Source organism: Mus caroli, unplaced genomic scaffold (assembly GCF_978045245.1).
Source record: "Mus caroli unplaced genomic scaffold, Mus_caroli_1 scaffold_3, whole genome shotgun sequence".
In the NCBI taxonomy this organism is placed as follows: Eukaryota; Metazoa; Chordata; class Mammalia; order Rodentia; family Muridae; genus Mus; species Mus caroli.
Window position 1 is genome coordinate 103385549 of NW_028227258.1, and position 14323 is coordinate 103399871.

General features: G+C 41.2%; 1 pseudogene; it reads left to right on the plus strand.

Annotated features, from left to right (window-relative positions):
* The window catches only part of LOC110291818 (PR domain zinc finger protein 14 pseudogene), a 113169-nt pseudogene that overhangs the window by 81757 nt on the left and 17089 nt on the right, over window positions 1–14323 (plus strand).

Consider the following 14323-nt stretch of genomic DNA (forward strand, 5'->3'; position numbering starts at 1 on the left):
AGTTCCTTGTACACACCAGGTGGCTTACACCTATTTGTAACTCCTGTTCTACCACCTTCTTCTGACCTCAACTACCACCAAGAACATGGTGTGTGTGTGTGTGTGTGTGTGTGTGTGTGTGTGTGTGTGTATGTGTGTGTACATGCATAGTTCTAAAATGATTTTCCAATAAAAGACATGAAGCCTCCTTGGTGAAATGGATAATTCCATGTCCAGAACAAGGAGTATAAAAGTTGGTTGCAGAAAGAAAGGAAGTGCTCCAACCAACCAACTGACCGATGTATCAGGTTTGTCAAAATTACACAGGAATAAGCCAAAAGATCCAACATGGTCAAAGCCAAAACACTCATGGAAAGTAAGGAATGTTGAATTACAACACCAAGTTTAGGAAAAATAGCCACAAGAAAATACTGACATAAATAACTGAAGATTAAGTGGAAGAGAATAGATAAATCTCTTATAGAAAAGAATAAAAAATAATTTATACAGTAGTCTGCCTTCAGGGAGGAGCATAATTCTCTTCCTTTTATGAAAGAGAGATGTGGAGGGAGAAGTGAGAAGAGCGTTAAGACATACTTAAAAAACATCAATACATAAAGAAATAAAAAGAATCTAGATGGGCCCTCTAGATGATATTACTATAGATGTGAGGTAGGTATGTAGCCGAGTTAGTTGAGCACTTATTTAGCGTGCAAGAGACCCTGGGTTTGATTCCCAACATAAACCAAGCATGGTGGCACATACTTGTAATAGCATCATTCATGAGGCCAGAGGATCAGAAATTCAAGGTTCTCCTGGGCTACTTAGAAACCCTGGAATACCAAAAACAAACAAGCAAACAAATGCATTTACTGAAGCAGACAGAAAGAACACACATACAAAGAAGCCCAAATAAGGCCTCAGTGTGAAAGTGGCCATGGGCAAACCAGGAAGAGAAGCCCCAAGAGCAGTGGACCCCAATAATAGCTAAGCAAAAACACTGTTTAACCAGCCAGCCTGTGATATGTTGCTGTGGAATCTCTAGCAGACTAATATATCCCATGAGATACTTTACATGTATTGACTTACTGTCACAGGGGCCACCCAGTTAATCCATATGAGGTTAGAGGCTGCATGGATAAACTGTGAAAAGAAAGTAGAAGTACTATCCTCTTTTGAGAAGACAAGGTAAGGTAGAAGTGGATTATAACAGGTATTCTGGCACTCGGTCAGTACTCCTCCACAGCATTGCTCATTATGTCTGTTGCTTGGGTTGGGTCGTCATGGTACTGCTGCCACCTATGTAGAGAATTGCCCGGAGAAGTGAGACTGGCAGCTCCAGCAGCTCTTGCCTGTGGTGCTACATATGTAGATGTGAGCTGAATATCTTTCTTCGTAGCTGGAAGCAACGCAGTGAAAATGACTCCATTTGTACTCCGCAGAAGCATTTTAAACTGATTTAGATGCTGGAAATGGCCTTCTTTTACTCCCTCTCTTTGTTCCTTCCTCTTCCCTTCCTCGTTATTTAAGGATGTTCATCAGAGGGGCTTGAGTGTGGCTTAGTGGTAGAGCACTAAGAATTCCCAGAACGTGCAAAGCCCTGGGTGTGATTCCAATTATAATCCACCAATCAGTCAATCAATCAAGTTTACCATGGAAACTACAAGAGTATTAAAGGGTTTCAAACAACAGCAAAAAGAGAAATTTTCTTTTAGTTTATCCTTTTCATCTCTTCTTTTAATTATGTCTGTACTATTTTTACTTTTTATAAGTAGCAGTTTGATGGGTGTTCGGGTGTGTGGGGGAGAGAGGGGGAAATGTATGGATTCCTGTGTAGTTACTGCTGCCCATGTCTCCAATAATGTTAATATTATCTTTGCCAACCCTAGAAAACTTTGGAAATATTCAATCTTTTGAGGATAAACTGATTGATGTAAGAAGAGACAATGGATCCAAATCAATATAGCCATATTCTCTTCAGTAAAGGGACTTGGACATGGCTTCTGAGCCATGTAAATGGCGATAGTCTAAAGAGATCTATGGTAACCGAGGTGTGATCATTGTAATCTTCTTGTGAGGCTGAGGCAAGAGTATAATGAGTTCAAAGCCTAACCAGGAAATACACAGCTACACACACACACAGACAGAGACAGAGACAGAGACAGACAGACAGAGACAGAGAGGAAGAGAGAGACTGAGAAAGAGAGACAGACAGAAGGGCAAAGAGAAAGACAGAGAGACAGACAAAGGTAGAAAGAGAGAGTCTGTGTACTGATGCTGCAAACACCTTGATGTTGCTTAGGACCACTGTTCTTTCCTTTTCTACATCTTAATCATCTATATTTGCTATCAGCTCATTAAATATGTCAGTATTGATCCAAATAAACAATTATCATGTTTGAATTTTTGTTCACATTAACCGAAGCTACTTTTTATGAGTGCATATGTACATACATGTTTAATATTCCTAAAATGATACTATAGGATTCATTATTTCATGATATTACCCTTTATTTCTATTGTACTACACATCATAGACAACATTACAAACATAATACATAACAAACATTACCCTATCTTTTCAATGACTGCATAGCATTTTATACTTGTTATATTGTTGATGGAGGAAACCAGTTGGAGAATCTTTCTATCTACAGGCCCCCATCCTGGGAACTTTGCAAAGATGAAGGAATCCTTTAAAGAGCTTGGTTTCAGAGAGTTGTGGTCTTCAGGGGCAGTGATCTTCATCTACTATAAATGTGTTTGGGCAACTTCTTTTTTTGCTCCCAAGACTAAATAAATAAATAAATAAATAAATAAATAAATAAATAAAAAGTGACATGTTAGGGCAAGAGGCATCCCCTCCTGGTGACTCAGAAGTGCCTGCATCCTCGTGGCTTCTTCACTGTGACCTCACAGGCAAGTCAGCTCCATTGTCTATTACTGCCTCATAGGCTTCTGCAGCATCCAGACACGAGCTGAGGAGAAGAACAAGAGCAACAAACACATTTACAGAGTGATCTAACCCTCAGAGACAGGGAGACACCATAGGTCTCAAGAACCCAAACCCTGCACAACCAAACTGAGGGGCAGATGAAAATTTGATTAGGCAACAGGCATTAAGGGAACGAAAGTACTCATTCTTTCTGAACCTTTGAACAATTTAGTAGATGAATCAAAAGAGATTTATTAATGGCACATTGAGTCATATTGAGGTGTTCTTATCTGAAAAGAAAGACAAAGGCTGAGAAGGGAACCATTAGAGAAGAGGTGAGAGACTTGGAAGGTATAGCAAGGGCACACAACTAGCAAATCATAGCAGTTCTAGGGGCGATGAAAGAATAGCTGGGGAGAAAACAATAATTAAACAAATGAGAAGAACATTTGCCTGAGATGAATTTAAAAAAAAAAAACCCAAGTTTGCAAACTGAAAGGGCTCAGTAGCTTCAGGAATAACAAATGAGAAAATAAACACATGAAGGCAGATTTTGCTAAAATTTCTGAATTTCAAGGAGCAAGAGAAAGACTTGCATGGTTTTTTTTTTTAAATGGAGAAATGAAAGCTACATGCAAAAGAAAAAAAATATTGGCCATGTAGATAATTAAGAGCAGCCCATGAAGCCTGTTCTAAATTCTCACTCTTTTAACTGAGTAGGCAAAGGGGAGCAGACATGGATTCAGAGCTCTGTGTGTGTGTGTGTGTAGCAGGAGATCCAAACTTTCATGTGCATCACCCACAGGTCTTGTTAAAGTGCAGAATTCAGCAGTTCAGAATGGAGATCAGAGGATCAGAGCCTGTATTTAGAAGAAAATTGCGGGTGCTGCCCATGCTGCTGATGCACGTGACTCTCAGAACCAGTGGTTCACAACCTTCCTAATGCTGTGACGCTTTAATGCAGTTTCTTGTGTTGTGACCCCCAACCATAAAATTATTTTGTTACTACTTCATAACAGTAATTTTGCTACAGTTATGGATCATGTTGTAAAGATCTGATACACAGTACATCCTATATGTGACCCCAAGGGGTCGTGACCCACAAATTGAGAAACACTGTTCAGGATGTCTTGGAATCTAAAACTTGGTGCTCCCTCTTTCTAACTCTGACTCTGTGAACTTGATCTTTTTGCTTTGCTTGTGTTTCTTTATTTGTAGGATGGAGAAAATGACAGTGCTGCCTCATAGAGTTGTAAATGCTAAATGAATTGACACATGTCGTCTTCTTCAGCTGTGCCTGGCACATCGTGACTGTTACATTAAACACTCTTGCTTGATAGACACAGATATAGAATTTTACATAATGTTCGGATCTCTGGAAAATTGTATGTGATGGGGGTATTGGGTAAGGACTTTGATAACAGAACCAGGAACCTGAAAAGACCATTTTATTCCAGTCACTTAAAGTATTAAATAATCATAACAAGTTCTAGACACCGGAGTATGCAGGGTGCTGAGTGACTACTGCTACCGGGGCCTCATCTGGAGAAGGTAGAGGAAAGAGGGAAGAAACAAATGTGTGCAGAACTACCTCAGATTCATCTTGTAGAAATAATTGCTAGCTTGTTTTCAGACTGTAGGGGAAAATGTCTTAAGAACATAGGAGTATAAAATGTATCTGTTGACAGGATATAAAGGAATGCTAGAATTTCCAAATAAGCATGAGAAAATAAAATGGACTGATACAGAAAATGTATCAAACCAGATAGAAAAATTCATAAACTAAAATACTGAATATAATCTTAAGAATCTTGCAAGAAAACCCAGGGTTTAATTGCTTTGACTTTTTTTTTCCCCAAAACTTTGACTAATCTAGAGCTCCCAGGAGTCCTCCTGTCTCAGCCCTCCTCCCAAGTTTCAGAACTGCTGATATTACAGGTATGAGTAGTGTCTCCCCCAGCCCATGCTAGCTGCTTGGTGATAGACAAGGGAGACTGTAGATTAGTTGGTAAAGTGCTTGCCTAGCATGAATAAGGCTCAGGGTTTGATCTCCAATACCACACAAACAGTGTGGTGATGCCTGTCTATAACTCCAGACTTTGGGAAGTAGAAAGAAGATCAGAGGTTCAAGGTCATCTTTAGGTACACGAGTTTGAGGCCAGCCTGGACTACACGAGACTATGTCTCAAAAACAAAACAAAACTGAATAAGTCTAATATACTCAAGTGAATACCTTAAAGAAACTTTCACTTTAGACCTTCCTTGAGATCAGAGACAAGCAGAAACGTAACCTTTTCTTGGCCTTGAAGAAATTAAGCACTGTGTGGCCTGCAACCACGAGAAACTTTGTGGTGCCAGCAACTAAAACAGATGAGTGCAGAAGAGAACCCAAAGTTTGGATAAGACTTTAGTCTTAGTGAAGCCTGTGCCAGGGACCAGGAGAGCCAGATCCCCAACCCAAAGAATTGTAAGGTAACAAATACAAACTTTTAGAAGTCCCTGAATGTTGTGACTTCTTATACAGCAGATAATTAACACAGATGTTTAAAAAAAAAAAAGACGGAACAGAACATGGTTAAGAAAAAAGAAAAAAGTCACTGACCTGAAATATAAGAGGAAAAAAGAAACCCATTAGTTTTTTTTTAAACTGATTATATTTATAATCCATTAATACTACAGAGATTTGGGCTGGAGAGATGGCTCAGGGGGTTAAGAGCACCGCCGACTGTACTTCCAGAGGTCCTGAGTTCAAATCCTAGCAACTACATGGTGGCTCACATCCATCTGTAAAGGGATATGATGTCCTCTTCTGGTGTGTCTGGAGAGCAATGGTGTACTCATACATAAGATAAATGAATAAATCTTTTTTTAAAAACCTACAGACATGTATATGAAGTAATGAGGAACATTTCTAAAGCAAGAAAGGAATCTAATATACCTGGTACTGAGTTTGGAAGCATATGGAGGGAGTTGTGTGTTAGAACGAGAAAAGGGAGAGGCACTTGGGCTAGCAAGATGTGTGAAGGCAGGGTTTTAAGGTGAGTCACATGTTATACATGAGATTCCCTTAAGGTGGGCCACATGTTATGCATGGAGTTCCCTTTGGAGGGAACATTTTCATTGTAGCCAATGATTTGGGGATATCCATGGTATTTCTTTGGGGATTACAACAGTGCTGAAACAGGAAACAGCTTCTCTTTCTATAGACAGTGTGTTATACAGCATCTCTCCATGGCTGCTTATGAATCTCAAAGAGAAGGCGCATTCTCAGCAAAACTTCCAAAGTTCCCTCCTGCAACCCAACTGGTTTGTGCATAAGGTCTTTTCAGTCCAAATAGCTAAGTCACCATACTGACTTTAAAGGAGGTGGGGGCAGGAGGTTAGTGTATCAGTTGGATAGGTCGATTCTCCCTATGAATAAAATCACTCAGGCAAAGAATATGCACATTAAATTTCGCTTACAACATCGCATCTTTAAACTTGACCAAAAATTATATATGTATAACATTTTGTGTTACACACCAGGCATTTGTGTTATTTCTTTGTGGGCTGAAATAAATGGCCATCTTCTGTGAGCTAAGAATTATGAAAACTTTCTTTTTCCAGAAATATTATTGTGGAGTGATGAAGGACTGAGTGTAACTACCTAAGCTATTCTGTCAAACTCAGGAAGCTATGTTGGAAAAACAACTTTGCCAGTAAAACAGAAACCTGACTACTAAGGTGTGTGATGTAACACAAATGAATCACTAAAATTCTAAGATTAGTTCTCATTCATTTAAATATGCAAAAGAAGCACGTAGGCCCTGGAAAAAACGGCTCCATGGTTAAGAGCACTGTCTGCTATTCCAGAAGACCTGGGTTCAATTCCTAGTACTCGCATGGAAGCTTATATCTATTTATAACTCTAGTTCTGGAGGCTCTGGTGCCCTATTCTGGGACCTGCAGGCACCAGTCACACAGTTGGTGCACATATACACGCAGCAAAATACCCATACACATAAAATGATAAATAAATCCTTTTTTTGTTTTCAGGGTTTGCTACAATAGTTTACATTAACATAATATTTTCTCTATTCCCAGGTTCTAAAACCTTTGTCAAATTGATCTTATTTACCTATTTCCCCTTCCTCTGTCCCTTTCCTTCCCCCTCTCTCTAACATCTTATAGTCCATGCTGGCCTGAAATCTGTTATATAGTTCAGGCTATCCTTGAACCCTGGTAATCCTCTTGCATCAGCCTTTTAAGTGCTTAAGTGCTGAGATTGCAAACAGGAGCCATCACACCTGGCTCTGTGCAACCCTTAAAGGAGCTAGGTCTACACTCTTGACATTCTACACAACATTTACTTGCCTTTTGCTTAAAAGAAAAAAAAAATCCCTGAATAAACTAGCAACGATGTTTCACCTAATTAATTAATTCAAAGACTAAAAAAAGCATTAAGCCAAGACTATATATTATGTATCTCATAAGACTGAGGATACAATGATGAATGTAGAAGATAGATGCTGTCCTCAAGGATTTAGAGTTTACTGGGAGAAGTTGGTTAATAGACCTCTATTAAACAGTGCAATGACTGAGGAAGTTTGTTTAAACCCTGGGATCCATCCCATAATCAGCCACCAAACGCAGACACTATTGCATATACCAGCAAGATTTTGCTGACATGACCCTGATATAGCTGTCTCTTGTGAGGCTATGCCAGTGCCTGGCAAATACAGAAGTGGATGCTCATTGTCATCTATTGGATGGAACACAGAGCCCCCAATGGAGGAGCTAGAGAAAGTACCCAAGAGCTGAAGGGGTCTGCAACCCTATAGGTGGAACAACAATATGAACTAACCAGTACCCCCAGAACTTGTGTCTCTAGCTGCATATATAGCAGAAGATGGCCTTGTTGGCCATCAGTGGGAAGAGAGGCCCCTTGGTCTCGCAAACTTTATATGCCCCAGTACAGAGGAATACCAGGACCAAGAAGTGGGAGTGGGTGGGTAGGGGAGCAGGGCAAGGGGAGGGTATAGGGGACTTTCAGGATAGCATTTGAAATGTAAATAAAGAAAATATCTAATAAAAAATTGAAAAAAGAAAAAAATGAAAAAAGAACCCTAACACATAATTAGGTGAATGTGGTTTGAGCCAGCATCACAAACACTGTTCCAAATAAGGAGGAGGAGGAGGAGAGGAAGAAGAAGAAAACTCACCTTTTTTTTTAAACCATAGAACCATCACCAGTCAGGGGTGAGTCTTACTCAGGCTGCTGGCAATGTTTCCTCCCCTACAGTCATTCATGTGGTCATGTCCCACATGCCTGGTTATGTTCTGGACCCAATACAAGGATGCAACATGGTCGCTTCTGTGCTTTCCATGCTCTCAAGGCACTTGGGTTTACAGCATAAGAGGTTTGCTCATGTATCCATCATAGTCTGCCTTGATTTAGAGCCATTGTGAATCTGTCTGTCGAGGTCATTCATGCTCATATCCAAGTACCTAGCATGGTGCCTCACACAGAGCTGGCTCCTAAAGGATGCTGTGAATCTGCACTGGTTGCTTAAACAGTGATGACCAGGAGCAACCGGCTGATGTTCTCTGGAAGCTGTGTATACAAGCAGTTTTCTCACTTCAAAGGTCAGAGGTCATGGAATAATAATAATAAGATAAGTATTAGTATAAGATAGTATAAGATGCCTCATAGTATAAAATGCCGTTGCTATATTTAAGGGGCAGATGTCTCATTAGGAAGTGGGGAGGAGGCAGATAAATAAAAACTGTAACAGTTCAATTATAGTTCAAGCAGGTGATGATTAATCAATGATGTTCAAATTATTATCACTAAAAGGGAATTGTCAATATTGTTACACAAGACATGTCAGGGCAACGAAACATTTATGAAATGGGGGACTTATTCTAAGTAAGAAATAATATTACACACATACACACACACAACACACATACACACACACACACACACACACACACACTGGGTTAGTGCGCACATTAACCCAGACTCATACTGCTTCCTGGCTCCTTATCATTGTAACTAAAGCAGATCCCTGACAGATATCACATACCACAGGAGGTTCTGAGACAGATTTTCTGTGTCTCATAATGCTCAGAGTTAAGAACTATCTGGGAACAAGGGGAGAGGGTAAAAGGTGAAGATTCTTGCATAGATGTGTAGGAATCTACTAAGAGAAGCACATGGGCACACAGATTAATACTGATGAAGGCTAGTTTCCATCTTCAGTGAGCATCAACTGCAGATAAAGGCAACTTGCAGACCTGGTATAGACGCCCTCTCTGTTTAACTAAATGTCATTGTGCACCACACACACACAACCTTTTGGAGTTCTAATCTCAGAGCATTGCCCCCGCCCCCCGCCCCCCATTTTCCACTAAGCTCACCTGCTAATGACCTCTGGATATCATTTTTGCATATGGATGACTGTATTGAGCAGATAGTCAAGGATGTAGTATTCTGGTGGGTATGCTCACATAGGTAAGAAACCCTTTTCCAGTCTGTAGGTGTTTCCTGCTGACAGTTTAAGCTGCTTAGACTTACAGGCTAGGAATTCCTCACTTTTGTGCAGTAAGTACCCTATACGAACACTGACCATGTTAGCCCTCGGGTTCATTAGGCATAACCTTGAGACACTGATATGATGTTGCTTGGTTTTAGTCACTGGAAATGTCTTCCATTTTGTCCAAGGTGCAATATTGACAGGAAGAAGACAGAGAAACACTCTTACAATGGGTAGCTGTAACAAACTGCCTGTCGCGCCTTGATAGCCCTGAAATGTAGGGTTCAAGCTTTGGAAGCAACTGTGCATTCTAAGGCTTGTGGAGTAGAAGACTGGGATAACAAAGAGAGATTAGCAGGGAAGAATGACATCAGAGAGGAGAAGTCATGGTTAAATTACACCCTGAGATGTAATTGCATGAAAGATAGTGAATAGTGGCTGTCCATCTCTCCTTAAAATGAAAGAGAAGTGGGTTTAAACTTCAGCCTGAGAAATACAAGGATGCAACATGGTCGCTTCTATGCTTTCCATGCTCTCAAGGCACTTGGGTTTATAGCATAAGAGGTTTGCTCATATATCCATCATAGTCTGCCTTGATTTAGAGCCATTGTGAATCTGTCTATCGAGGTCATTCATGCTCATATCCAAGTACCTAGCATGGTGCCTCACACAGAGCTGGCTCCTAAAGGATGCTGTGATTCTGCACTGGTTGCTTAAACAGTGATGACCAAGAGCAACCGGCTGATGTTCTCTGGAAGCTGTGTATACAAGCAGCTTTCTCACTTCAAAGGTCAGAGGTCATGGAACCAGGATGAGGTCTGTTCTCATTTTTGTGTCTCACCCCCATCTGTGTCCCTCAGTTTTAAACTGAAAAGCCCATATTGCCTGCCATGAGAGGAGTATTTCAAGTAGTAGAGAGAGTATTTCAAGAATAAAGTTGAACTGGTCATGTTTCCTTGAAGTGTAAATCGGAAAGCTATCCTTTCATATAACTACATTCTGTGGTAGAAGACTGTCATAAGTTATTAATTCATGATTATTCTTGATTACTCGCTTGTAATTTTTTCACTTGACTGTACTGTCATCTTATTCATTCCCTAATACACACCCTGCCTGAGTTAGACAAAGAACCAATTAGTGGGCTTTTTAAAAAAATTCTCTTTAAACTTTGTAAAAATGTTGAAGTAGGAAATGAAAAGAACAGAAGACATTAACCCTTGCTACTTGTCTTATTAAGACTGAAAGGGCCATCAATTTGAAAAAGAGCAGCAGAGGGCAGGGGTGTATGGGAGATCTTGGGAGGAGAAAGGAAAGATAGAAATAATGTAATTCTATTATAATCTCAAAAGATGAAGGAAATAAGTTTTAAAAATAACTGAAACATAGTTGATGAGCACTTTTTTGTTGTTGTTGTTTTGTTTTTTTGACACAGGGTTTTTCTATATAGCCCTGGCTATCCTGGAACTCACACTGTAGACCAGGCTGGCCTTGAATTCAGAAATCTGCTTGCCTCTGCCTCCCAAGTGCTGGGATTAAAGGCACGTGCCACCACTGCCCAGTGATGAAGACTTTTTGTGCTTTCATTTTTGTTTTGTGGTGCTTTTGTTTTTTGGATTTTTGGGTTTTTAAAGGGGGTGTTTAGAGGGGCTGAGAGAAATAATATGAAGTTGAATGAGTATGGAAAAGAATGTGACCAATATATATATATATATATATTGAATATATATATATATATTTCCCCATAGAATTCTGCCATTTTGGCTACCCAGCCTTCTTTCTCTACCCTTCACTTTTCTGGCTTCACTTTTCCCCCATATATATATATATAAACTATGTATAATGCCACAAGTCTTAAAACCTAATCTATCAGTCAGGCATGAAACAGATACACTTTAAGAATAGTTGTGTTTTATGAGAGGATTATTTTGCAAAACTGGAGCAGTCATAGCACCCAGCAATGAGCTACACTACAGAGGTGTTTCCATCTACAGCATTGGAAAGATACAAAATAAAAGACTAGGTAAGAGGTGAACCTGGGAAAGGGGCTTCTGACAGGTACCAAGGTCTCATATAGAAGAACATAGAAACTGCCATACACACTAGCAGGGTTTGGGGGTAGGGTGGGTAAATAACTCATTTCTCTTTTTTCCCCCCACCCTACGGTTTCTTGATGGTGAATCCCACTAGCTAAACCAATTAGAGACAGGAAGAGGGTAAACGGGTGTATTAGCGGGTCAAGGAGTACATGGCTATGTACCGAGCAGGGTGCAAAGTCTACCACTTAGAAGAATTCTACAAGAGGCCCTTTATAAATATCTAATGATAATAATGTGGATTGGGTATAAGAAAGCCACAGGGATGGTTGTTACCCGAATGAGCGACAGTGAGACTGTTCACATCCTATCTCCAAAGAGGCTTGGAGAGGAGCCTCTGCCTGTACTCTTTGAGGAAGATTGAGGAAAAGAGACCCCTCTGAGTGGAGGAACAGGTCTGTGCAGAAACGCAGCCAGCCTGAGGTAAGGGCTGGGGAAAAAGACCTCTGCAGCCTTACCTCAAGCCCTCCAGGCTATCCTTACAGCTTCAAATGCTGAGGTCAGAACGTAAGGAAGTCCTAGTGAGGTATCCTGGTGAGATGGGCTTTTAACTGTTAAGAACCAAAGAAATTCAGAACAAAAGGCGAGCTGAGGTGCTTTAACCTACCAAAGCAAGGCCTCCAGGCTCTTTCTGCCTAGCTGGTACCTCTCACAGAGACCTAGCTCCTCTCAGTACTTCTCACCTGCACCCTACCCTAACCCTCTCCAGCTCAGGGCCTTCCCTTCCCAAGTTTCTCATTTCCTATAAAAACCCAGCCGTCTTGGCCATGTGTTGTTGGTCTTGTTCTCTCTGCGTGTACTCATGGTTCTTCTCACTCTCTTGGTTTTCTCCTTGTCCTCTTGGCTCTTTTCCCTTCCCTTGTCCCCTCTCTTGTTAGTCTCTCTCCCCACCCCTCTCCTCTCTTGTCCCCAGTCTATTCTGCTGGTCATGTCAGGTCTGGACTCTCCCTAATGCCTCTGGTGGCTCTCTCCCTCATAAATACCATAAAATGCCTCCGAAACCATACCTTAAAATGGTCATGTGCTCATTTTTGTTCACTGACAAGAATAGGGAGAAGCCTGAAGAGAAATCAAAGCTATTGGTCCTGGCTCTTTGTAACCAAGACACTAGAGCCTCTTCCATTTCTCCCCTTTCACTAAACTCTCTTAACTTTCTTGCCAAACAAGATGTTAGATGGCTTTCTATAGTCTCATTTAATTCTGTGACTTGTTGTTGGAGACAGGGTTTCTCTGGGTAACAGAGCCCTGGCTGTCCTCTGGTTTGTAGACCAGGCTGACTTCAAACTGACAGAGATCTGCTGCCTCTGCCTCCAGAGTGCTGGGATTAAAAAAGATGTGAGCCACCATATCTGGCCAATCCAGTGACTTCTAAGGAAGAACAGCTGTCTCTTCCCTCAGTAGCCAACCCTCCGTGGCCTTCTAGGACTTTCTATGCTTTTAGAATGAAAAATAAATAAGAAAGGACTTGGCTGCTAGTGGGTGTGGTGGAGGAGGAAGTTTGCTGTTATATAAAAATGGGGACATAAGGGAGAGTCAGGCTTTAAGGGAGAGAATAATCTGGGTTAGCATTCCTCCTAGGTCCCACCCCAGAGTTACCTGGCAACAGTCAGGTAGGTATGCCTGACTCACTCTAAAAGGGGCTGCTTGCCCCCTCCTCACTCTTCTCTCTTGCTCTTCCCCTTCTGTCCCTTCTCTCCCCATTCCCCTCCTCCTCCCCCCTTCTCCCTCTCTTTCTGCTTTTCTCCATCTCTACCCCTTCAACTCCCCTCCCCATGCCCTAATTAAACTCAATTCAAAATTATACTCATTGTGTGGCTGGTCCCTCAGGTAGAAGGGATGCCTCAGTATGGGCCTGCACAGGTACTCCCTTCCCCCACACCATACCTCATTCCACCAAACATATCCCTGCCTTCTTTTTCTTTTTTATAAAATACAACAGTCAAGACCCTAAGCTTGGCCATATGAGGAGAGTGGAAAGGAGAGAAGAGCCAGAAAAGTGAAGGGTAGAGAAAGAAGGCTGGGTAGCCAAAATGGCAGAATTCTATGGGGAAAGGTGGCACAGAGAAGGGCAGCCCAGCCCCTGGGCTGGAGAAGATTAGGGTACGGAATAAGGTATGCCAGCCATACCCTGTAACAGGTAGGGACTGAAGGATGCTTGGAGAACATGGTGGCCAGGTCTACTTTGATATGCTAAATAGGGACCTCAGATAGCCATCTGTCCCAGGTTTGAATCCTAATAATTTTAAACAGAAAAGCTTTTTAAAACCTGGGACTTCCCTAGAGCCCTAATATATTCGTATATTTAATATACTTCATCCTCATAAGCATCATTTATTGGTATAAAATGTATATGTTTATGACATTTCATTAGTCTTAGGTTAACTAAGAAGAGCAGCAGCTGTACATTGGATTAACACGGAGGTTTGAAATCAAGTTTGCTATCCGGCATTGACAATTTAGCCACAAGCACCAGTTTTCCTGAGAGCCAATGTGAAGACCACGGTGGAAGTCATGGGGGATGGGGGGAACAAGCTTTAACTTTTCCAGCCTATAACGTCTCAGCAATGCCTTCTTTTTATAATCAAAATCTAATGACTAGACTCCATGAGATGTAATTGCAGTTATCTTTTTCCAGTCACCGGTTCAGGAGCTGTCTCATCCCTGTGAAAATCCGGGCTTCACGCCTCAGTTACCCAGCTTAGCCCAGGAAATGAAGGCTCTTGTTAAAAACAGAGAGATTTAGGAAGCCACGACATGATTAACTGTGTGGCGTTTTGCCAAATGAGCAGTTAACAACT